Source organism: Argopecten irradians, chromosome 5 (genome assembly GCF_041381155.1).
Source record: "Argopecten irradians isolate NY chromosome 5, Ai_NY, whole genome shotgun sequence".
Classification (NCBI taxonomy): domain Eukaryota; kingdom Metazoa; phylum Mollusca; class Bivalvia; order Pectinida; family Pectinidae; genus Argopecten; species Argopecten irradians.
In genome coordinates, this window is record NC_091138.1 from 43,039,490 (window position 1) to 43,065,212 (window position 25,723).

The following is a 25,723-nucleotide window of genomic DNA, read 5'->3' on the forward strand; positions in this document are numbered from 1 at the left end:
CAAGTGACACGTTTTGTTTTGAACATGGAATTCTCGCTGTTTCTATGTGTAAACACTTGGCAAAGATGTCCTAAGTTACCCAGTGCAATACATTTATAGCTGATCGGATATCTGTTAAGCATCAGATTGATGTGAAACAGTATTTTATTAGCGTCTGCAAAGACAAATCGTCACAATCTGGCACAAAAATTGAATGAAATTAGCTGATTTTTTTCAGCAAAAAACGTGGGGGCGCCCTTATTAGAGGAGGCGCTCTTAATAGGGAAAATACGGTAATATCCAGTCATCCATTCCTTGCAGAGTAAGCAAATGGAATAAGATAGTAACTAGAACTGTCAGAAGGCCTACTTATATCCCCATCCCCACCCCCCACCCCTCATTCAGGCGGCCAATTTATGTCCCTATCCCAAACCCTTCATCCTCATCCAACATAGCTTGCCCTGTAAAGAACGGTGTTTCACTTGTTAACACATGACGTCACAATCAATATTACTACCCACAAGGGCTGATAACTATGTGATTTCGAAATTGAATACATAATAACAGCAGGAAGATAATTATAGCAGTTGTGGGCTTGTTCAATAAAGCAATAATTCATTTCATTGTGTCCAAGTTGAAATTAACTAGTAACTGACATGGATTCAATTTGACATTCATAATGGTGTAATTACCGATTATCTAACACACTTCACACTAGGAAATTACATGAACACCTTATGTTGGAATATATATCTAGAACATTAACTTCAGAAATCTGCATAGGAAAACCAACCCTTAATTTTTCAAAAATATCATAATTTTCCTAATTAGGAAAAAAAACTTTACCAAACTCATCAATGCTAAACAAACAGACAATAACAATACAGTTTGATTACAGGGGTTTGTAAAGATAAACTGAATGAAAATAACAATTATCCAGAAATCAATATATATATGTTTGAGATCAATATACCTGTGTATAACGATTACCTGTCTATAATGACCATTTCCTTGTGTTCTCAAATGTTAAATTATTGTATAATAAACCCTTACATAACAACCACTTGTACAATGCGACCAACGACTGAAACATTTATCTGTAGTAAACATAACACAAACAACAGTCATTAATCATTTGAAATCTTTTGTTGCCGACCTCGTGTCACGAACTCGCGGAACAACACCTCCAAATGATACTAATCACCTGACAGAATGTATATACAGCTCATCTCACCCTTAATAATTAAGTCTGTTGTTACACGAGACCATACAACACCGGTCTATTAAACTCTAATATCCCTCAGGAGTTTTGTCAATGACATCTCCGCGACAGGGAGTAACCTAACCTGTATCACACACAAAATGAAACAATGTAGTGCAGCACCCTGCATGCCTCCCTAAGAATTATTAATCGTTGTTAGAATCAGCAGTAGACCAGAATTAGAAATATACAATATCAACCAACAGAACAAATCAGGAAGTATATGGATGTTATATTTAATTAATTACAGTAAACATACCACTAATTATTTTAGCGCAGTCAAATATTAGTGAAAATGTGTGAAAATGTGAATCATTATTTATGAGCATGGATTGACATTATAACGCAATTCAGTGATTTAATATCGGATATACCCTTTTACAACAAATATTTAGAGCTGTACATGAATAACTGCTTCAACGACAGCGTGAAAAGTGCTGTTAATAAAACTATATATACAGTTAAAATAAACATGTTTTAAGATGCTCCACCATTGAAAATTGGTATTTTTTCACTATCAAAAACAGGAGCAGACGATTTAGTATTTTTCTTCAGTTGCAAAAGTTACTAACTATACACAATGACAACTATTGGAAAGTTTGAACTTCTAATTTTACTTCAAGTTAAAGTATTAAAAATAATAATTAATTACATCCCGAGAAAATCCAATAGGACTATGTCCTATATGGAATGAAGTACTGATTGTGCATATACCAGAAGCAAAATGCCTTATTTTATATTACTTTTTGTGTCAATAAAATATACACGATTAAACATCAATTATTGACCAAATTGATGAGTATCATTTATGCTCTGTCAGCGGTGGAGCTTCACTGCATTTTTTTGACAATATTGTTTTATCTATAACAAGAGGCCCTGCTGTACAGAGAATGAAACAAAAACATATAAATACTAGTAGAGAAGAAGATTTTTGAAATTTTAGTCAATTTTACACCTTTTGGCCCATCCCACAGCCCCCTGGGGGATGGGGACCATTTAATTCACAATTTTGATTGGTCTTATGCCTTAAAACGTTTGAGCAAAATTTCATTGAAATTGCTTCGGCAGTTTTGGAGAAGAAGTCCAAAATGTAAAAAGTTTATCGTTGCACGACGGACGATGGACGACGGACAAAAGGCGATTAGAATAGGTCACCTGCAATGAGACGAAAGAGATAATTCAGTCTGAGAGTGCATTAAACATTGTGCTTATATCTGCGATAGATCTGTTATTTTAATGGAGTTACATGTATTTTAAGTTGATATCAATGTGACTTGTCTCCAAATGTCTACAGAAACAGTTTGTATCATATAAGATATATATATAGTGATTCCAATATATTCTGTAAAATCACCAGTATATTATTTAGGAACGCTGAAAAGCATACAGTCTGTTAGAAAGCTACCAGTACATGATAATTAATTGCTCTTCAAGACCAGTTATTCATATTTCCCAGCCACAAGACAATGTATTGAATTTCTGGAAAATTGATTTATTTCTTCCTAACAGGTAGTCGACACATTGGCTCTATCGACAGAAATGAGTTGATTCGGCCCTGTAAACAGGTTTCTGTTATTGACGAACATTTCGCTATTTGACGTCAATAGCTACAACTATTCTCTAAGTTAGAAATTAGAATACATTAAGGACGCTCTCATAATGAACATGGCTTAATAAACATGCTGTCGTGATGTGTAAACATCAATAATGCTACTGGCACAAACACGTACTACACGGCATGAATGGACAGCTACAGACTTGATCTTATTCCAATTCATAGCTAGTTATCACTAAATCACAAATCCCTGTGTCTCAAAATTACAAATCCCTATGTCATTCAATCACAAATCCATGTGTTTTTGTCTTTTTGAAGATGACAGTAAAGAACATTTAAAGTTCTGAATATAGTATATTCACCCCTTAAGAAAAACCTTAACCCTTCATAATACTCAGGAGGTCAATTAGTTCATTATATTTTAGAGATTAATTAAAATAAGGCTCAATTTCCTGAGTAAAAAACGGATATAATTAAATCATTTTTTCTTTATTTTTTTTTTAATTTTTGCAACAATAATGTTCAGGGTCAAGTTTTTTCCCCTTACAAACTTAGCATTGACTACATAATAACATACATAATTCCATGCAATAATCTTTTCTTTTTCTGTGGCATCTGATTTGCAAACACAATCAATGTCGCCAAAAAAGCAAATAAACCAATGAATATGTTCCATGTTTCTTGAACATATTTTTTGTGTAAGAGTATGTAACCCTGTGGTGAATACTAGCAGTAATATATACCTCTCGGCTAGAGATATCTTCTCTTTAATTAGCTTGATCCGTTTAAAACATCTTGTGAGCCAGAGGTCATAAGTTTAATCCTTAAGCGGAAGCAGCGATTATTTGGAAATTTACATAAAACCATTTGCTTTGTTGTTACAAAAATAAAACTGTAAAAACTTACTGTATATTGATGATTTGAGCCTGCATGTCCACCAATAGAACCATGAAATGATGAAATTAACTTGAGTGTAATAAACGACAGCCTGTATATATGAGTATTATAACTCTGCTAACAGAATTCATCCAGCCTTTCTAGTTGACAGTCTTTACTGTATGTAATTTACAGCCAGTTCTGACTGGCAGAAACCTCTTTACCAATGCTTCGTTAAACAGCTGAAGTTATTGAAAGGACACTGCTTGCTGACTTCTGAGTTCTGACCAATACAAAACTAATCAATTCTACCACACATGTAAACAACACATCATCATTCAGGTATCAATTGGTTCATATTTTCATGGAATCAATGTACGCTACAAGAAAATCCTTGTGAACATCAAAAGCTAATTCTATTCTTTTATTACCTTGTGCATTTTGGTCATCATTAAATGGACCTTACATATTTTTCATAGTTTTGGCATTCAGTTCAATATTTTTTAATACATGTACCGTACTGGCAGGATGTTTTTATGGAAATATTACATACATGCATAAATGGCTGCAAAGATTTGATTCCTGAAATAGCTAATAAATGGTTGAAATATGTATAATTATATCCTTGAACCTAGATTTTATATTATTATGTGATTATCAAATTTGTTCTTGAGATTTAAGATATAATTACAATACATGCATCTCTCCTAATTACAATGACTTTCTTTTTTAATTACGATGTTTCCCTTCAAATTACAATGCATCTCTCCCATTTTGGATGTAACGCTCCTAAATAATATGTATATCTCCTAATTACGAGTATATTTCCTAATTACGACAGTTTAACATAAGGGTCATTTGATGTTAAGGATGCGCCGGGCCAGGTTTTGAAGGTGAAGGAAAGCCAGAGTACCCAGAGAAAACCCATTCACCTGCAGTCTGTAGCTGACAGGTGACTCACATGAGATTTAAACTCACGACACAGAGATGGAAGGCTTATGGCAATGTGTCATGTCATTTTAATCACTTGGTCACCACGGCCTCAACAAGGAGAATAAATTATATATTAAATATTTTATACATGCATATATATCTGGTAGTTTAAAAGGCCAAATGAAATAGTTTATCAATTGTATAAACAACAGAATTATGTTATTATTAGTAATTATCATTTTAAGCCTGTCGCAAGATAAATGAAAACAGTAGCTGATTATCAAGGTTCAGAAGCCAGGTAGTCACAAAGTAACAACATACTCCGACAAACACGATATTTCCACGTACGGTATTTCAATACACCTTAATCCGAAAAGAGGATTTGTTCTTTAATATGACATCAAGATTATGTACGTGGAAGTGAACCTGTGAATCATATCCCGAGTAAAAGCCATGTCACATTTCAAATTACACCATGTTATAAACACATTCACCCTTGAAGATGCATTTAGACTCTTCTTAATCAAAGACTAGACCAGTCCATTATGAAATGTTGGGGGTTAATGTGATAAGTTTGTGTCCTGTACATGTTCAGATTTTTTAACTTGTTATGTAAAGTTATTTGCCATTAACTAGAAGCGCCATAGTCTATAAAAGTTGTAGTTTCTGTTGGGGCAAAACTAAATCTTAAAAGAACTACTGATATTGATGTTTGATCAATATAAGGTGGGAGATTAGGTTGAATGAAAAATAATTCATTATGACAGAAACAGAGTTAACGCAGGGTAAATACGGTAATGATGAAACTCAAAAGAGTGATGATGAGTCATATGCTTTATATTACATAATATATTTCTTTTCAGAAATACATCTGAACATCATAAATCTCACAGAGTATATAAAGATGTCATTGTGTCAAGGTTTTAAATTTATAGACATTTTTTTATATTCTGTATTCATTATAAACATAATGCATTTCATTTTATCTTTCTATTACCTGGTGTTTCTAATTCCGGCGATTGTAAATTCTTGAATGGACGGATTGTTCATACACACATTTTATAACTGTAAACATATAGATGATTATGTATGTAAGGAGAAAATTTATGCCAATTCAATTACATGTACTGAAGGTATAATTAGCAGGGGGAAATCCAATCACTCCGTGTAATATTATAAACTTATGGCTATGCAAAATGTTACAGGAATATTTATTGCAAAAAGAACAACATACTTGCCAACTTTTTGAAATTCCCATGGGGGTAATTTCATGTGTTTTAAACTTTCGACCTCAAGAAAGTCTACTATGTAACCCCCTATGAAGAAATTAAAGGTTGATTTTTGCATACTTTGACCTGTTCTTTCTGATGGTATAGTCAGATTTTTTACATTTTGAATATTAAAGATTTTGGACATGCTAAAATGGCCTAAAAAGGGGGTCCAAAATCGGGAGTCTCCCTCCAAAATAGGGAGGGTTGGCAAGTATGGAACAACATCGCAAAATTAACACTCGCTAATACAGTTTCTCAGTTAACAAGGCTGCATTATTCTATGAAAGAGCTAGATCCAATGATAATTGTCATAAAAATATTTTAAAAAGAATGCAGAGCTTGGATGAACAAAATGGATGTCTGATATACATCTGCAGTAACTTGACCGTGAAGTAATTTTGATAAAACATCTTTAAAATAATGTATTATCGATTTTAAAGAAGACGGTTCTTTTGTGTTTACTTTATTATGCCTATACAATGGTGAATATAGAGAATACATGGTTAAAGTATCTTACAATACAAGGTTTATTTTGGTGCGAGACTTAGGAAAGCCGAGATGACGAGGCTTTGCCGAGTAATCTCTGCTTTCCGTGTCGAGCACCAAAATGTTTCTGGCAATCTGGCCAAATTTGGTTACAATCCATGCAGAACTCTAAAACAAGTAGCAATTTATATGATTTACCTCTATTTCCCCTATTGGGCCCCGCCCCTCCTGCCCCTGGGGGGTCGGAGCCAAAATTTATACAAGTTCTGTTCCCCTTTCCCCCCAAGGATGTTTCTGGTCAAATTTGGTTACAATCCATGCAGAACTCTATGACTAGAAATGATTTAAAGGAAATGTTGACAGACGGACGGACGGCGGACGACGACGGACGCAGCGCCATGACCATGACCTTCGAATTTAAACATAAATCTTACTTCAAATAATTTTACAAATATTTACAATATGAAACATGTTTAACTATTTTTTGGCCTACGGTATATGGAAATATTATAACAGTTACATTGATAAAATATGTTGTAAATTCACCTGTGAAATACCCCTTATGGTTATAATTATCTTGTTTAAATATTGATTCTGTTAATTCAAACTAACAAAAGATAAACTAACAAAAGACCAGCATTTATAAGAAGCACAAGGCTCCGAGGTAAACAATTAATATTAATTGTTGTTTTAATTGACAACTTTAGAAATGTGGACCCTAAGGTCAGCTTCATGAGAATTTTTGGAGTTTTTTGGAAGAAGTCGTTCAGGACCATAAGAAGCCTTATATACTAATTATATATAAGACGGTGGATAGGGATGAATTGAAAGTCAGTAGGAGGGCACGTGGTGGCCGAATAATTAAGTGGTCGCAACATATTAACCACAAGCCCTCCACCTCTGGGTCGCGAATTTGAATCCCATGTGGGATATATACCAGGTAATGACTGCTGGTTGGTGGTTTTTCTCCAGGTACTCTGGTTTTCCTCCACCAATAAACCTGGCACATCCTTACAATGACCCTGGTTGTTAGTAGGATGGTAAACTGATAAAATCCAAATTGAAAGCCTATCTTAATATGTTCACACCTGTTTGTACAAAGTGCTTGGTTAATATCATCAAAGAAACTAGCCCGTTTGAGAAGGGGTGACTTTATCTGAATCAGAGTAATTGTACTTGCACTTTTGAAGAAAAAAAAAATTGACATAAGTTTGGACCCAAATCTTACCAGAGACATATCAGAAAAATATCTATGTAATGTGGTTATTCAGCATAAAGTAATCGGTGACAAGCAAGCGTAAGTGTAAATATCTATCTGAAACAAGAGCACAGTTGATGCAGATTATTGATCATGACAAGAATTCTTCTGATTTTATTAAATTTCTTTTTATTTTATTTCTGGATTTATAAGCACTCATAATAATTTAGTTACATAATGCAAATATTGTAGGATAATTAGTACATTTTAGGGATAATTGACAATTTTCTAAGAATAATTTACCCGAGCATATGTCTAATTGAAGCACTGTGTATCTGCATGTAACAACGGCAAGGCAATTATGTATTGAATAATGAATATGAACAAAAATTGTGAAGAGCCCTGTACAATTCCTAGCCTCCAGAGAAAAACCATTGACCACACCAGGAATTTGAAGTAATCAACCTAGTTCTGCCAGGATCAAAGTATCAGATAATATAAATGACATTATCAATCATATGAACCAGCTCAGATCATAAAACTTTTTTAGGCTGCTTCATTTCTCTCCCGAAGCAAATTCTTTTATCCTATATAACATAACACTATGAAATAAAGCTGAGAAATAACCATGTTCTAAAGACTTGAAAAAAGGAGAGGGGGCTTATTGCAGAAAAGAGGCTTAATTATTGCAGAGAAGGAAGAATTGCCAAGTGGGCGCTTATAATTATGAGTGAATTAGAGTAAAACAATTATCTTTGACCATGTATAGGTCAAGTAATAACCACATCCTAAATGACTTAAAAGGGGGAGTAGGCTTATTGCAATGAAATGGCTTATTGCTGATAAAAGGCTTATTGCAATTGAGGATTGGAAGAGTATTACAATAATACAATTATCTTTGATCATATAAAGGTGGAGTAATAACCATATCTAAAAGATTCAGTAAAAAGGGAAATTGCTTATTAGAGAAAGGGTTTATTGTCTAGCGGGGCTTATTGCCTAAAGGGGCTTATTGCCAGTGAATTACGATGATACTTTTACATTTGACTTGATCATATAAAGTCTGACTGATAACCAAGTGAAACTAAAGACCTTGAGTAGCTATATAGGGTACACCTGATCTATCCATCAACCTTTCCTATTGGAGACTTCATTGGCTCAAATATCACTCAGATCTTTCTCCTACCATTCAGCTTCAAATTTCAAATATGGTAACAACTACCACTGAACAGTCACCCCTAAAGACACATTTAGGCTCTTCTAAATCAAAGCCTAGACCAGTCTATTATGAAATTTTGGGGGTGAATGAGTCAAAGCTGGATTAAAGTCAATGCCACATTGTTAAGAGTGATTATAACTAGGTCAAGTAGTAATTGAAAAGAAATGTTTTAATCTTTTTATCAAAGTGAAGAAATATAATGTTACACATAGAGTCGGCAAAATTCAACCTTTCTTCTTAGTGTGCTCTTCTAAATCAAAGACAAGACCAGACCAATATGAAATTTCAGGGGTGAATGAGTATATATTTTTGAATCAAGATTTGATTGGTTTAAAGTCCTATTTAAGAGTCAGGGTCATTTCAGGATGTGCCAGCTAGGTTAAGGAGGTAGAGGAAAGTCGGAGTACACAGAGAAAAACCATCAACCCTCAGTCAGTACCTGAAAACAGCCCACATGGGATTCTAACTCCAACCCAAAGGTGGAGGGCTTGTGGTAATAAATATGTCAGGAGATTATAACTAAACTTGAACTAAATAAATTATTTATATATCGGTAACCCATAAACATATCATAAATGCTTGGAAATGATTGACTGCATTCATTAGATAGTACAGCACACATGTTAATTAGTTGATTCATTAGCAATCTGTAATGATTGGTGTCTATATGGTAGATGGGTAGGTATTAAGATGTTTCAGTAAATCGCCACTAGCCCTCCTTCTAGCTTGCAGTTGTCAGGTACTGACTGGAGATTGTTGGATTTTCTCCAGGAACTGTTTTCTTTTAAACCTGGCAAAACATTTTGAACTTGATTGCTAATGATCTGACACCAACATCCCCACCCTACACCGCCACACCCCTACCTCCACATGTAACTGAGCAGCGTGAGGTGTATAGGCTTACAAATATTAAGCTCAACACAGTATTGAAAAGAAAACCTTTAAAAACATATCCAGGTACTTACATAGCCAAAATGAAATTGATCTTGCTTTTTAAATATTGAACAGGTAATCAAAGCCTACACATGCATGATGTCACAGACAAGTTCATAATGGGACGCACATAAGTGCTTAAAATATATTTTCTAAAGGTAGGGCCCAAGTATTTAGTTAATTACTACCTAAACTCAGGTGAAAATGATTTTACCTACGAAGTTTTTGCTTATACTTTTTACTGGTGATATTTAATTTGTATTAGGTTACTTTAATGATTTTGTGATTAATTATTGGGTTATCACAAAGATAACGAGATGATTCGTTTATCAATTTATCGCTGATCACATTACAAACCATGAAAATCATAACAAAGGTTGGAAAACACTTATTATGTTATCAAAGAGTACTTTGAAAATTATTCATTTACCGTAGAGAGTAAGAAAATTTATAGTGAAACACTACACAAGGTATTCCACAGAGCTATCTCGTAACTTATTGTTATTCAATCTGAAGACAAATAAGTTCAGAGTCAAAACTTATAACAGGCGTGACACTTATCAAACAAGATAAACATTCACAAACACAGGACAATTGAGGTTTACTGAAGTGTTATGAGAAAAATTAAAAGGAAACAAGCAAGAAATGATAATAAAAAGATTTTTTTTTGTTACAATATCCTACACCATTTAATTTCACCATGTTTTTGGTACGCCTAAAAATGATTTTATAATATAAAAACTTTTACATTAATATGAAGTGTTAATACTGTATTGCGTATTCTATATTAGACAGTGGTCAAGGACTCAAGATCAGTGGTCAAAACATTTCATTCTTTTGTGGTTTGTATATTTCAAATCCTTGAGTCAGTGGGCAGTATATATACCATATTTTTTTTATAAAATGGTGTTATATATACACAGTGGAACTCGGTTAATACGAACTCGAAGGGACCGAGATAAAACTATGAGTTATCCAAGTGTTTGAATTAAGCGAGTTCTCATGTCTAATTACGATCTCTTTACTTGGTATATATAGACTAGTTCCATGTCTTAAAATGATGTGAACAAGAGAGATGTCAAAATCGCCGATTGTAGTTGCAAAATTATAACAATAAAACCGAGATATATATTTTGAAATGCTGTTCTACAGAAGATTTATGGGGAAAAATCAGCATTTTCGGCGAACTCGTTGTCCACAAAATCTCATTTCGAGTTATAAGAACATTTTATGTATGATTTTTGTAATTCGGACCCACAATTTACTGCGTATTATCCGAGTTTTTCGAGTTTTCTGAATTCGAATTATCCGAGTTCTTTAAACAAAGATAAAGAGGGAATTCGGCCGGGACTGGCAAAGTACTTCGTATTAAGCCGGGTTGTCGAATTATCCGAGTTCGTATCAACCAAGTTCCACTGTATAATTATATTATAACAGTGATCAAGTACCCATGATCAATGGTCAAAACATTTCATTCTTTTGTGGTTCATGTGTTTCAAATCCTTGATTTAGAGGCATTATATATTCATCATCATATTTGCTCATATAGTGCATATTATATATATATATATAGATATTAACGAATTTTGAATTTTAAAACATATAACAGAAATTCAAAAATGTAAATAAATAAACACTGGAAATGATGTTTGATATTCATAGAACATACCACATGACATAGTTTATTAAAGTGTAGAAGTATTAAAAGATTTAGCTAGCTGATGAAAAATAACATTTGAAACTTGTGTGTATACATACCTTCGTGTTGAGTTTAATTTTTTCTGTAAAGCCTTTTAGAATGAACTTGAACACACAGTGATAATATATATACTGTATTTCCAAAGTGAAGTATTCAAGTGGTCAAGTGGATGACCGACCCTTTGAACACATGACACCACTTAAAATTTTTATGAAATCCAGCCGAACATTATTTGTCCACCCTCACGACCGCGACGACAGAGTTGGTGGAGTGTTGTGTGTATATGTCCCCGAAGAGAACTGTGACACTGTAGTATAGGTGTGCTATATTGTAGGTGTATATTAACTCCCTCTGAGTCCCTATAACACAACAAACCCGGCGCTATTCATAATCTCTTTCTTCATACATCAAGTATGTCCCTTCCAGTATTTACATGAAATACTAACAAACATAATAAGCCATTATACTTAGCTAGCTACTTTAACATGATGACTTCATAATGCATAAGTCCACGAAAGCTATAAACATATGACAGTCTGGCTTCCTTCAGATAAATAAATATTCCAAAATGCTGTTGAATTTATTTCTATTTCCTATGATTTTTTATGGAAAATTAGAAAAACTGGTTTAAATTTTGGCTGTTTTTATATCATATACATTTAGTAAAGTGTAAAATAAGTTCAGAACTTAATTCCTTAATAGAAGATGACAATGCTTAAAATATTTTATAGGATGACTATTTAAAAGAATAAACTTATATACAGTATATAGGTGACATACATGTACTAATGTACCTGCAATTTGATACAAGGTAAAACGAAAGAGAACTGTTCTACATATTGTCTATAATCTTCAATTAAAGTTTGTCTATAATCTTCAAATAAAGTAACTCAATTGAATTCATTGACATTTTTGTCTATTAGTTCAAATCTTAAATCAAGAGGATGATAAAAAAGTAGGCAGATGAATGAATTTCAGGTTAAAATATGTTAAGGAGGCCCACTACCTTTCCGGAACAAAATTTAAAGGTTTCTTAAAAACATTAATAAAAAAAGAAAATATATATCGATGGCTTAAGATGAGGTTACAACACCAAACATATGCGAGATTTCCTGTCTAATGTACGATAACAGTGGAGATTCATTTCGCTGTTTTGTCGTCTGGCGCAGTGATAATCAACTACCGCGCTGCATTTAGGACGACGGCGAGAAACATAAAACGACCAGCGTTATGAAAATTAACATTTTATTTATTCTAATTAAACAGTTCTGAAGGTGATAAGTGTGCTAGTAAACATATGGTTAATAACTTCTGCGATTCTACAAAATTATTGATCTTGTTTTACATTCCTATTTTAAAAATGAAAAGCCGTTTCGGAAAAGTAGTGGCCCTTTAAGTTTCCTTTTAATATTTCCCTGAACTATTCTTAAACAAGCCAAAGTCTAAACTTAAAGGCGATCATTTTGATCCTAATTTCTTCTGTTTGATATCTCATGATTTCAGGGTCATCTTCATGTAAATACTAATAACATTTAATTAACAATTATCATAATGATGAAACAATCCAAATGAGGACAAATATTGCATTCTTCTATAGATGTTCTTTGAAAAATAATGATTTAATTAAAGATGCTCCACCGCTGACAAATGACATTTTTTCGCTATGAACAACAGGAGCAGACGAATAAGTATTTTTCTTCAGTTAAAAAAGTTACTTACTTTACACTATTACCACCATTGAAAAGTTTGAGTTGCTCATTTTACTCATTTTCAAGTTAAAAATATGAAAAAATAATTAATTGCATCCCAAAAAAATTCTGTGACACTATGTCCTATATGGAATGCAGTATTGATTGCGCATGCACCAAAAGCAAAATAAATTATCTCATATTATTTTTTGTGTTAATTAGACATATATATCCACAATTAAACACCAATCATTGTTCAATTGATGAGTATCATTTATGCCTTGTCAGCGGTAGAGCATCTTTAACGGGCACCTGAACATTTTATTACTTAACACTCAATGCCGAAGGGTATTTGTTTTCTCTTTGAAAACAGGAGCAGACGAATAAGTGTTTTTCTTTTTCTTCAGTTACAAAAGTTACTTACTTTACATCATTATTTAATACTACAAATGAAAAGTCTGTGCTTCTTATTTTACTTTTTAATTGCTTCACGAATAAAATTCTGTTGCACTATGTTCTGTTATGGAAGGAGTAATAATTGTGCATGTACCAAAAGCAAAGCAAATTATTTAATATATATTTTTGTGTTAATTTGACATATATATATATACATGATTTAACACCAATTTTTGTTCAAATGATGAGTATTGTGAATGCTCTGTTTGGCTGTGGAACATTTTTATATATATATAATCATGTTCTATTCGAAAATAAAATTATAAAAAAAGCATATATATATATATATACAACACCAGTATATAGACCACATGTTCCATATATTTTATAGACTTAGTCAATACTCTTTGTAAATAAAATATGGTATATCTGCATGCCTTATCATTTCCTAAATGCAGATAATAATATTGAATCAATAAACCCCTTTATTTTGTTCTTTGATGAATACATATTGCTTCAAATAATTCAAAGAATGAATTTGACAAATATGCAACCACAAACTAATAGTAAAATATCCATATTTAGATATATCCATTGTATATAATGTAGTGTACATGTGTACATACCGGTATATGTTTGTCATACATGTAATACAGGTAGAAAATAGCATGGGTTTCATTATCTTCCAGGAGAGGCGGTACAAGTGCAATTTCAGGGGGTACATTTCTATACCATCTGTATGCTATCTAATGTAATTTAGCCCAAATCAGATGTTACCACAGCTAGGTTTAACCAGCAAAAAGTACTGGTGTCATATCAAATTTGTATCCCCCATCAAAAAAGCATCCGGATACTTTTTTGATTGGGGATACTTTTTTTATATGACACCGGGTATCGCCTGATATTGAAACCCCTGAAACAGAAATGTGCATGTTCATTGTATGTATAAGATATTACATTTCTTTTTATACTAGCCTCAATCACATTCCTTTTTCATGTACAATTTGCATGTCTCTATAACAACAAGTATCATTATGTGTAGAGGCCCTCACCCTGTCACACGTACATGTTCCGATTTGCAATTAATTACAATGCACATTGTAGGTACAGACGTGTTTTCCAGTGCTTGAAAGAAAAAAATGTCATAATCGGTGCAAAATCATCTTTTATTTCCACCATCCAGTCTTCAATATGGTCTAAGGTCGTCAATGAACTTTCAATCAACGATCCTGTGCATTGTTATTTTGCATGGAACATAGATGAGCCTATATAACGGTGATACAAAAAACCCACACAGAAGTCCAATCATGACTGCCGGCGCCATCTTTGAAATGTTGGTTATTTAGTGTAAACATTTTCTGTCTGGATATGGGTTGTGGGGATTGTCAACCATCTACTGTAAGTAGAAAACCTTCTTTATCTTGTTCAGTTTTTTCGTTGTAGTATGTACAAATGAGTTTGTCAAAATTAGATAAAACTATCGAGAAACTCGGGAGAGAACTTTTGACGGACGGTGGAGACACCAACATCAAACCAATCCTTATATCTGATAGTAAAGGGTTTTCCCTGAGAAATTCTTATATTGGGGCACGCTTTCCGCTCGAGCTTTGGTGTATCCCGGGCGCTAGGACCAAGGACCTCGTCGACCTGATAAGCGAGAGACTTTCCAAAGCTGTGTGTAGGCACAAATCAATAATATTGTATTTATGGTCAGGAACATGTGACATTGGCTAAATATGGCAAATACATTTGTCTACGTGAACCAAACTCTGACATAGTCGTAAATACAAATAGTGGACGAGTACCATAGGGCAATTTCCCTAACAGAAACATACGGTAACAAAGTGTCATTATGTCTAATAGATTGCCCCACTTTTAGTGCCGCGACATGGAATCTATCCAAGGGACTACCAAATGATCCCGATGATTTATCGACAGATGACAAAGAAATAACCAGACAAGTTCGGCTATTAAATACGTACATCGAACAAATTAATCTTAGTAATAACCAAACGAACCTGTTCCTGTACAGTCATATGGTTAATAGTCGAAAATCATCAAAACGGCAAAAAACCAGGTACTCGATAAATATAAAACTCCTGCGAGATGGTGTTCACCCGGGCGTGAAGTTGGCGACTGTTTGGACCAACAAGATTTTGTGTCACGCTCTTAATATCAAACAAGACAAGCTCTCAATGAGCAATCCGTCACATGTATAATACCTACAAAGCCAGAAGATGTACTTGTTCTTGGTGTGAGCTCGGAGGAGGACTGTGACTTTTAACTAACGTCCACTGATAGGAGTTGATGACAGTAGTTTTGTTTTTTCTGTACACACTGCAATCCATAACTGGAAAGTTTTGAGTAGGTGGGTAATACCCGCCACCATTATATTGCATTATATTACATTATATTATATTATATTATATTGAAAACTGAAATTAATACTTTTGTGAGTGCATTATTTGTCAAACTAACCAGTCATTACTCTATATGTCTAACTATGTACCAGCTTTAGATAAATCCAGATAAAGGATTGTGACCTTATTTAACTCTATACATCTATATATTGTATATTATTCGTGTGTAGGTGGGTTTACCTGTCACCACGTTACTCCCTGCTTGTTGTATATATATAACTGACTTGGATACCTTAAGTCACTTTCTATTCCTCTCTATTAAATAATAAGGTAAATGAGTGTACTACATAAATAGCACATTGATAATCGATACTCTTGCATAAGGAATATTTTGACATATACTAATCTGTAAACATGGTGACACCCAAAATGAGTTAATAATGTACATGTTCCACTAAGTAGGTGGGAAATACCCGCCACTCACTGATTACGACCTATTTTTGTATTCTTGTATTTGCTTGTTTATAGTTTACATAAATATTTTACAAGTATACACAAATTTATACATACTAGGACTGTGCTGTATCAGTATCTGTGTAGGTGGGGTTACCTGCCACCCCTTACTGTGACCAGATCTCTGTATGGATTTTTGTACTATCAGTAACCATAGTTAATGTCCAATGTTTTTGGAGACCATTACACATGAAGTGTAGGTAGGTTTCGACCTGCCACAATCAAGTGCTAATTACTAATTACTACTTTATTTAAATCTGTAATATTCGACATCCTGATCAACATATTTGTGGTTTTTTGTCTCTCATCAGTCCAACAACAGTACCTGTTTGTCAATATCTATATAATAGCCTAAAACATGAGTTGGTGAGATTTAACTCGTCACTCTGCTAGTCAAATACAGTTAATATTAATACTTACATTCACAAACATGACGGACAAACAATCAGCTTTACCAGTGAGACCGGTGGACACAAAAACAGATAAACAAAATCCCAAAAGGGCACGACAAGGCTCTGAGAATGAAATATGTGGGCGCTGTGATTCAAGGCTTGATACCAACTCAAAAGCTCTTCGCTGTTATCTATGTGAACAGTATTTTTGTCAGCGTTGTTCGGGTATCTCAGATAATATGTACAGTTGTATAGTAAATGGTGAACTTGAAAATTTCCTTTGGACGTGCTCAACATGTGCCAGGTTACAACCAACATTGATAGGGATGGGTTCAGACCTAAGGAAACTCTGTGACAATACCAATCACCGTTTCAACAAAATTGAGTCTCGTTTGGATAAACTTGAAATAGACCGTAAGGATCAATTTGAATCTGGAATGAATAGTATCAAAGAAACTGTGACATCAGACATTACAAGAGATTTCAAAACACAGATACAAGAGTTAGTTGATGAACGTCACAAAGAGTTAGAGGAGCGCAAGAACAAGAGACTAAATATCATACTGTTCAATGTCCCGGAAAAGACTGACCAGAACAACATGGACAGGAAAACCAATGACCAGAAGGATATAGACGATCTGACACAAAGCCTAATCGGTAAAAACATCAAAATTACCACTCAATTCAGAATGGGAAAGTACAATTCTGCCAAGACCCGACCTCTTCTTATAGTAATGATAGAAAAGTCAGAGAAGAAGGCACTCCTTGAAAATGCTCGACATATATCGGATAAGGCTCCGACTCGTTTGAAAAAGGTTATCCTGAAAAGTGACCAAACTAAAACACAGCGAGAAGAAAGAAAGAAAAAGAGAGAAGAAATAGGAGCACCTAAACACCCTCCCTCTAATAGTGCTGAAACAATACCAAAAGATATAGAACTGTTTACACCGAGACGTCAATCTAAAGGCACTCAAGGTAGAGAAAGACTAAACCTACAGTCAAGCAACACAACAAAGGGGCCCAGGACTACACTTCCAAATATACCTCATCTCCCTAAAGGAGTTATTACCAAAGAATCCTTAGATACTATATCCATCAGCCCTATAGATCCAACTATGGCGACAAGTCTCTCTAACCATGATACCTCAATGTCAGATGATCTATACTCGCAAGAGACACTACTAGATCATAGAGATGACGTAACCTTCCCATATATGGAAACATCAACCTTCGGGGACACAACAGGAAACACTACAGTAACTGAGGTCACAGATGATGAACCAACATCACCAACAGTAGAGAGGGCATAGGAAACAGATTTTACCCATTTTAACCGCTACCAAGGATTGGCAAACCTTAAAGTTTTATACAGTAATGTGGACACGTTAACACTATCAAAGAAAACTGAACTGGAAGTAGCAATTAAAGAAAAAAAACCGGACATAATATGTGTAACGGAAATATATCCAAAATATTCCCTTGATGTCGTCAACAACCAGTCATATTCTATCGATAACTACAGTGTTCATTTTGGAAAATCTTCAAACAAGAGAGGTGTGGCCATTTATATTAGATCATCTATTACCCATGACGCAGTAGACATTAATACCACCTTCGACGAATATGTTATTTGTAGAATAAACCTAAGAAGAGGAGATAATTTAGCCATATGTTGTATTTATAGAAGCCCTAGCAGTAATGAAGATAACAACAATAAACTAGTAAATCTACTGGAAAGCATCTCTAATGGTAACTTCTCTCACATATTACTGGTGGGTGATTTCAACTGTAAAGAAATCGACTGGAATACCAACACAACCTCTGTAGGTGATGCACATATCGCCACGAGGTTGTTGGAGGTAACAAGGGACTGCTTTTACACCCAACATGTCAAAAGACCGACAAGAATTAGGGAGAACCAGATTCCATCTTTACTCGACCTCATCCTAACAAATGAAGAAGGAATGATTACAAACATCAAGTTCAATCCAGGTCTAGGCAAAAGTGATCACCTAATGTTAGAATTTGACATTTTATGCTATGCTGAAATCCTGGAACAAAACATCGATAAACGCAACTTTCTTAAAGGTAATTACGTATCTATTAACAAAGAGTTGGCTGAACACGCATCAGAAGATACTACAAATATGGATGCGAATGAAAATTGGACACACCTTATGAATATTTTATCTACCAGTATTGAAAAACATGTACCATTATACAAGAGGCGATCCAATGATATCCGCAAACCATATATCAATAAAGATGCAATATCTGCTGTAAAGAAGAAACACCAAGAATGGACAAAGTATCTCCACTGCAAAAACAGAAAACAACTATCAATCATACAAAATTGCCAGGAACAAAGCCACAAGACTGTTGCGATTATCACAAAGATCTTACGAAAAATCCATAGCTGAAAACATAAAGGATAGCCCAAAACTCTTCTGGAACTATGTCAGATCAAAAACTAAGACAAAATCTACCATCACCAGAGTCAATTATCCAAATGGAGACCTAACAAAAACAGATAAAGAAACAGCCGAAGTTATGAACGATTTTTTTGTCAGTGTATTTGTGGAAGACGGGAATACCAATTTACCCCCGTTACCCAGGAGGAATATAACGAGTCCACTGATAGATTTTGAAATCACGGAGGAAATAGTACTAAAGGCACTATCTAAGCAAAAACCAAATAAATCACCTGGTCCGGACGGAATTCACCCGAAACTTCTACTAGAAACAAAGGACATCATAGTAAAGCCTTTAACCTCACTTTTCAAAAAATCAATTGAAGAAAGTGTAGTGCCAAAACAATGGACCACAGCAAATGTTTGCCCAATACACAAGAAAGGATCAACAAAGGATCCAAATAACTATCGTCCTATAAGTCTGTTACCTGTACCCTGTAAAATCTTGCAGAGGATATTACGTGACAATATCATGGAACACCTAAAGATCAACAATCTACTGTCACCAGAACAACATGGATTTACGCCAGGCAAGTCTTGCACGACACAGCTCCTGGAGGTATTAGAACACTGGACACAGGCCCTTGACAACAACAACAACGTCGATGTTATTTATTTGGATTTTAGTAAAGCCTTTGACAAAGTGTCCCATAGACTCCTCATATACAAATTAAAATCCTATGGAATTGGAGGCAAAATCCTGTCATGGATTCAACAATTTCTGTCAGGACTACAACAAAAGGTTATTATAAATGGAACAAGCTCCAAAACCAAAAAAGTAAAAAGCGGTGTACCTCAAGGAAGTGTACTCGGGCCCATACTATTTCTAATTTATGTCAATGACATCCCAGAGATAGTGAATTGTGTTACCAAACTATTCGCGGATGATACCAAATTGTATTCAAAAATCAACAACACATTACAGGACTGTGAAGAGCTACAGACAAATATTGACAGGATCTCCGATTGGACGGACCTCTGGTTAATGAAACTAAATAAAGAAAAATGCAAGCATATGGAAATTGGGAATATCCCCATTAACAGACAATACACCATAAAGGACGGCGACAGCAGAATACGACTTGGGAAAACCAACAGTGAAAAAAAAGATCTGGGAGTCACAATAGATAATACCCTGAAGTTTACAAATCAAGTGAATAAAGCTTCAACAAAGGGAAACCAAATCATGGGTATCATTTTTAGAACTTTCACTTATCTAGACAACCAAACTTTTAAAACACTGTATAAGACTCTGGTTAGACCTCATTTGGAATACTGTTCTGTCGTTTGGTCTCCCTGGATTAAAAAAGATATAAAAACCATCGAAAACGTCCAACGAAGAGGCACAAAAAGACTAGTAAACCTCAAAGATCTCTCCTATCCGGACCCGACTGAAGACCCTGGGTATCCCAACACTGGAATATAGAAGACTGAGGGCCGATATGGTGGAGACCTTCAAAATTATCAACAAAATCGATATTGTTACTAGTGAGAACATGTGTACTGCAATGAGACACACAGGTACAAGAGGTCATAATAAAAAACTCTACAAGAAACCCTTTCGTCTCAACTCGGCAAGAAATGTTTTCAGTAACAGGATAGTGGAGTCCTGGAATTCTCTCCCTGTTGATGTGGTCAATGCTGAAAACCTGAATATTTTCAAAAATAGGCTAAACAAGCACTGGAAAAACCACGTCACGAAGTTTTCACCATCAACCTAGGAAAGACATTATATTATACTTAAACCTAGGACATGCTATTAAGGATTTAAGCAATCTTTTTAATATTTTACCATTATTGTAAATATCACTATACATCTTTACAAGCCGCTTGTGGCTTTCCAATGATGTTGGACTGATGATGAGAAATGAGAAACACATTTAAAAAGCTTGTGACATATATATTGTTCATCAACTTAGTTATAGAACTTCTGCAAATATTAATAGTCTGCGGCCTTATTTATAAGACATTACTTAAACATTACATTTTAACCGATTTACCACTGAAATGTCATAATGGAATGGTGACTGGTCTAGACTTTGATTTAGAAGAGTCTAAATGTGTCTTCAGCCAAGTTCAGGGGTGAATGAGTGAACGCACATCTGCATGCACACACGTCCGTGTTCTATTTATGTATCTTTTGTTTATCTGGAGTCATACATTGTACATAAATATACAACATGTCTCTATCGGATATACTGAAAATGAGACAATGTTGCACATTCAAAATTTCCAACTGCACAGCAGGCCAAACAATGGACCTACAGTGATTTGTGTTGACAGACGACATGCTTGTCAAAAGTCAGATGATAAAACCTCAAAATGGTGATTCAATCATGTGAATCAGAATAAATAGGACGAATACGTGTGTAGCGGAACCACGAAATATTCTGGTTAACCGATGGATGTCAAAGTATTGTTAATTGACATACACATGCGTGTGGTCGTTGCCAAGAGCTGTGACACAAATAGTTTTTAACTTCAAGTCTATATTTAGAAATCTAAATCAAAATCACGACAAAACTGTTTCGTTTCATATTTCATATGTCCATTGTAAAATGCAAAGTCGGTGTTAATTTTTAATTAGAAATAAGTGTGACTTACCTGTATGTTTTATTCCATTATATCTTAACCGACGATTAACGCAGTGAGTGGAACAAAAGCTGTCCAAACAAGTTTATCGGAAAGTGTCCATGATGTTTACGTCAGGTATACTTCCGGGAAGATAACTCTATGCAATCTACACATTGAACCGAAAATTCCACTTTCACTTTCCATACTGTATATATTACAACTGAAGACTAAACATTAATATATGTCTTATCTAATTCTATATAAATTATCAATATTCAACTATATTTATCACTTTGAAGAATATTTTTTGATTGAATAAAGCTTTTGAAATCCAGGATTACTATGTTTTGAATATATATACTGCAAAGCTTAAGGTTGACAGAGTTTTCGCGCTTGATCAACAATTACTACTCTCTCTCAGTAGCCCGAGATAATCTGGCCCTGACACCAGACTTTGACACTATGACAGACTAATAAGAATGGTATCAGGACCAGAGTATCTCAGTCTACTTTTTCATGTATGCATTTAAAAGATTAAGTCCATTAAAGACTCAATACTTTTGTCCGAAATGGGAATGTAAAAAAAAAAAAGATTGATAATTCTGTAGAATCGCAAAAATTATGAACACATCGTAAACATCACACTAATCATCGCCTTATGAATTTTTTCAAAAGTTTATTTTCATAACGCGGGTCGTCTTATGATTTGCCGCCGTCGTCCTAATTACTGCGCATTAGCGTTCTGTGCCTAACGGCAAAAACAGCAAATTGAATCATAACTGTTACATGTAACATAGGTTACACAGGAAATCTCGCAATCTTATTTTAGGACATCGATATATATTTTTTGATCTGCCACCGAATTGCCGACTTACGACTTAATGATGTCGACATAATTAAGGCATTATGTCGACATCATATAGGAAGATGTCGACATAAACAGAAGAATATGTCGACTTACCACATGTACCTGTCCACGTAATGATTCCAAGATAATTATGTAGAAAGTCGGTAACTCGGCGATTAATCGTGTTTATGCTCGGGTGTGACACCGACTTGTCAGTTATTGATGTCGACATCTAAACTAAAAGATGTCGACATCTGTCTTGAAAGTGGAAATCAAAGGCCACTCTTTCATGACGCACTGTGTATATGCAGCAAGGCACCATACAGCAGAGATCGACGTTGATTTTGTTAATTCAGGTTTTTATTTATTTGATTTCAAAATTAAAAATTGTGATCCTGCACATCCCGGCCATGCAGCTGTAATTAACATACGTGTACGTAGCTGTTAGTCCGAGCTGAGGAAGTTAGAGTGCAAGAGGACTCTGCTTTGTACAACGAATTTCCATCCTCTTGACCATAATAATTTATTAATATAGGGGTACATTGTATATAACCGTGGGTTGGAAATTCGTTTAAAATCTGTGTGTGTGTTTGTTGATTGGCATTCGTACCAAGTCCATGTAGTACATACCGTACTATACTATATTAAAAGAATGAATGAAAATTTAAAAAAAAAATGCAAAACAATGATTTTTTTCTTTTTTTTGTTTTCTTGCGAAGAAACCAGCTTTACTTGTTAACTTGCCCTGTCTATATATAAATACATAAATATTTACATCCCTCGATACACTTATATAAAGGCACAACGAATTTTCCTTACGGTCAACCTTTCGACTAAAAATCCTCCCGGAACGCAGTTTTATTAGGATTTATTAGGACAATTGATGGATGCAGGCTGGAAGCCTCTATATCCATATCAACAATATATACATTCATAAAATAAGTAAATAAATTCCAGTATATCAATGGCTATGATCCGACAATATAGACTATTAGATTTTAAAACAAATGTTTTTCCAGTGTTCATCTAACATTACTTCAAAGTTGTTTACAGTATCTGCATCTATAATATGTTGCGGCAATTTATTCCATATGTCTACTATTCTGTTACTGAAGATATTTCTTTCTTAATTCTAAATTGCAACGTTTCTTAAAAATTTTCTCAGAGTGACCTGTCGTTCTGCCTGTACTGTCCATTTGCAAAAAGTTCTCAGTTACTCTACGATCATATTATGTTTTTTTATTTTAAAAACATTTATAATGTCCCCTCTAGTTCTCCGATGTTGTAAAGTTGGAAGATTTAGTCTTTCTAAGCGTTCCTCGTATGTTAGGTTTTTGAGCTTTTAAGCTCCAAACTCGGGATACATAGATCTGCATCTATTTTTCGTTGTAAAAACACGCGTTCATTGTAGTCAAACGTAGTAAAAAAAGTCACGTGCTTATACTTCATTCAGGCCATTGGCCAGAGTATACAATTGTATTATGGGTAACTAGTGATCACGTGATTGTGTGTTTACTTCCAAATATGGTGATAGTTTGCTTGCCATTTCTTCGGAAAAATTGATCTATTTGAAAACATTTGAACTCCAAAATGTTATTAATATTGCATGCATATCATTTTGACTTGCACATATGCACTGTTTACTATAAATAATGAACTGAAATGAGTTATAAAACTGACATTTCCTCGTTTTGTAAATAAATGATATAATGCGAATTGACCAATTCAATAGGTCTAACCGTCTAATCTAGGATCAGCGAAGATCGGCTACTCCCGGCTAAATTCGTAGAATTATAAATTTATATGAAGATATATAATTACCTGCTTTAGGTTTCAGAACAGATACATATAACACAGAGAAAATAAGATTACTAAATACCAGGTCAGAGAAATCACTCTATTTGGAAGTAAACACAATCATGTGATCACTAGTTACCCGTATTACAATTCCATATTTATTTCGGCCAATGGCATGAATGAGGTATAAGCACGTGACTTGTTTTTCTACGTTTGACTACAAAGAACACGTGTTTTGTGCCATTATTCGGCAAATCCCCCGCGGATCGTGGTTTCATTTACACCATTTGAAATTGCTAAGCAATACTATCATTTCATAGTTTAATTTCCAAATTCTTTCCAAACAAATGGTTAGCTTCCGCGTAGCCCACTTAGCTTTTTGGGAATCTAATACATGTACTTGTACACATGCTAAGGAAAATGATGTGCATGCACGGGCTAATGTGCTAAATTGGGACCTACATTATGCTTCGGTAGGTTCCGTACGAAAATACTAGATACTACAGGTTATTAGTATATCATTTTGTTTGTCAGAATTACTCTTCATAGATTGAAAGGTCTCAAGGCCCTCTACCAATTTTATGAATTTCATGGCCCTGCATGGGGTCTCGGAATTTTCCCCAGGGGAGAGGGTCAAATTTACCATAGTTTATATATGGAAACACATTTACGAGCATTATTTGCTCGATTTTCATAGGAAATGTAGCAGATGTAATGGAATCAACATAATGGCAACAGAATTGTCCGTCTGACTGTGTTTTGAGCTACACAAGCGCGTGGGAGCAGTAGACAGGTAAGTCAAATAGTCAGACTAAATTGAATACAGATAAACACTTTGTTGATAGATCAATAATATGAGAGCCATTAAAATTTAATCTGTTGAAAAAGATTTGGTTACATTGTAAATACTATATCACCAATGCTAGGAGATGCGCACGTCAGTAAATGAGTTTATTTTTATTTCAAATTCTTTAAAGCAATGTTGGTTTTTCCTAAGTTGGACATTGAAATGGTGGAAGAAGTTTTTTTCATGTCCTTGACATTGCAGTCTTTACAAAGAAATGAGTCAACGCCCAGTGCTTCAAAGCAGAAATATATATAATATTAAGTATATGTGTTTCTGTTCAAAGGGTATCAAGGTGATGAAATACAAGTACAAACACATAACGTCAGCTGATGAAGCATATGTAGTATAGAAAAGAAAATATATCTGTCTTAATTCTTAAGGATTCAATAATTTGGGCTTTGAAGTTGCATTTTAATGCTAAAAAAAAC

At 34.4% G+C, this 25,723-nt stretch overlaps 1 protein-coding gene across 2 annotated transcripts in view; it reads right to left on the minus strand.

Moving 5' to 3' along the window:
- Positions 1 to 22,023, minus strand: part of LOC138323943 (inositol polyphosphate multikinase-like) — a 44,001-nt gene extending 21,978 nt beyond the window's left edge. Inside the window, exon 1 of one of the 2 annotated variants that reach the window (XM_069268894.1) lies at positions 21,835 to 22,023. The gene's annotated coding sequence lies outside the window, so the exon portion shown is untranslated. Of the gene's footprint in view, positions 1 to 11,469; positions 11,703 to 21,834 lie in introns of those variants that run through there. The other variant, XM_069268895.1, reaches the window with a different exon arrangement.
- Positions 22,024 to 25,723: the final 3,700 nt, after the last annotated feature.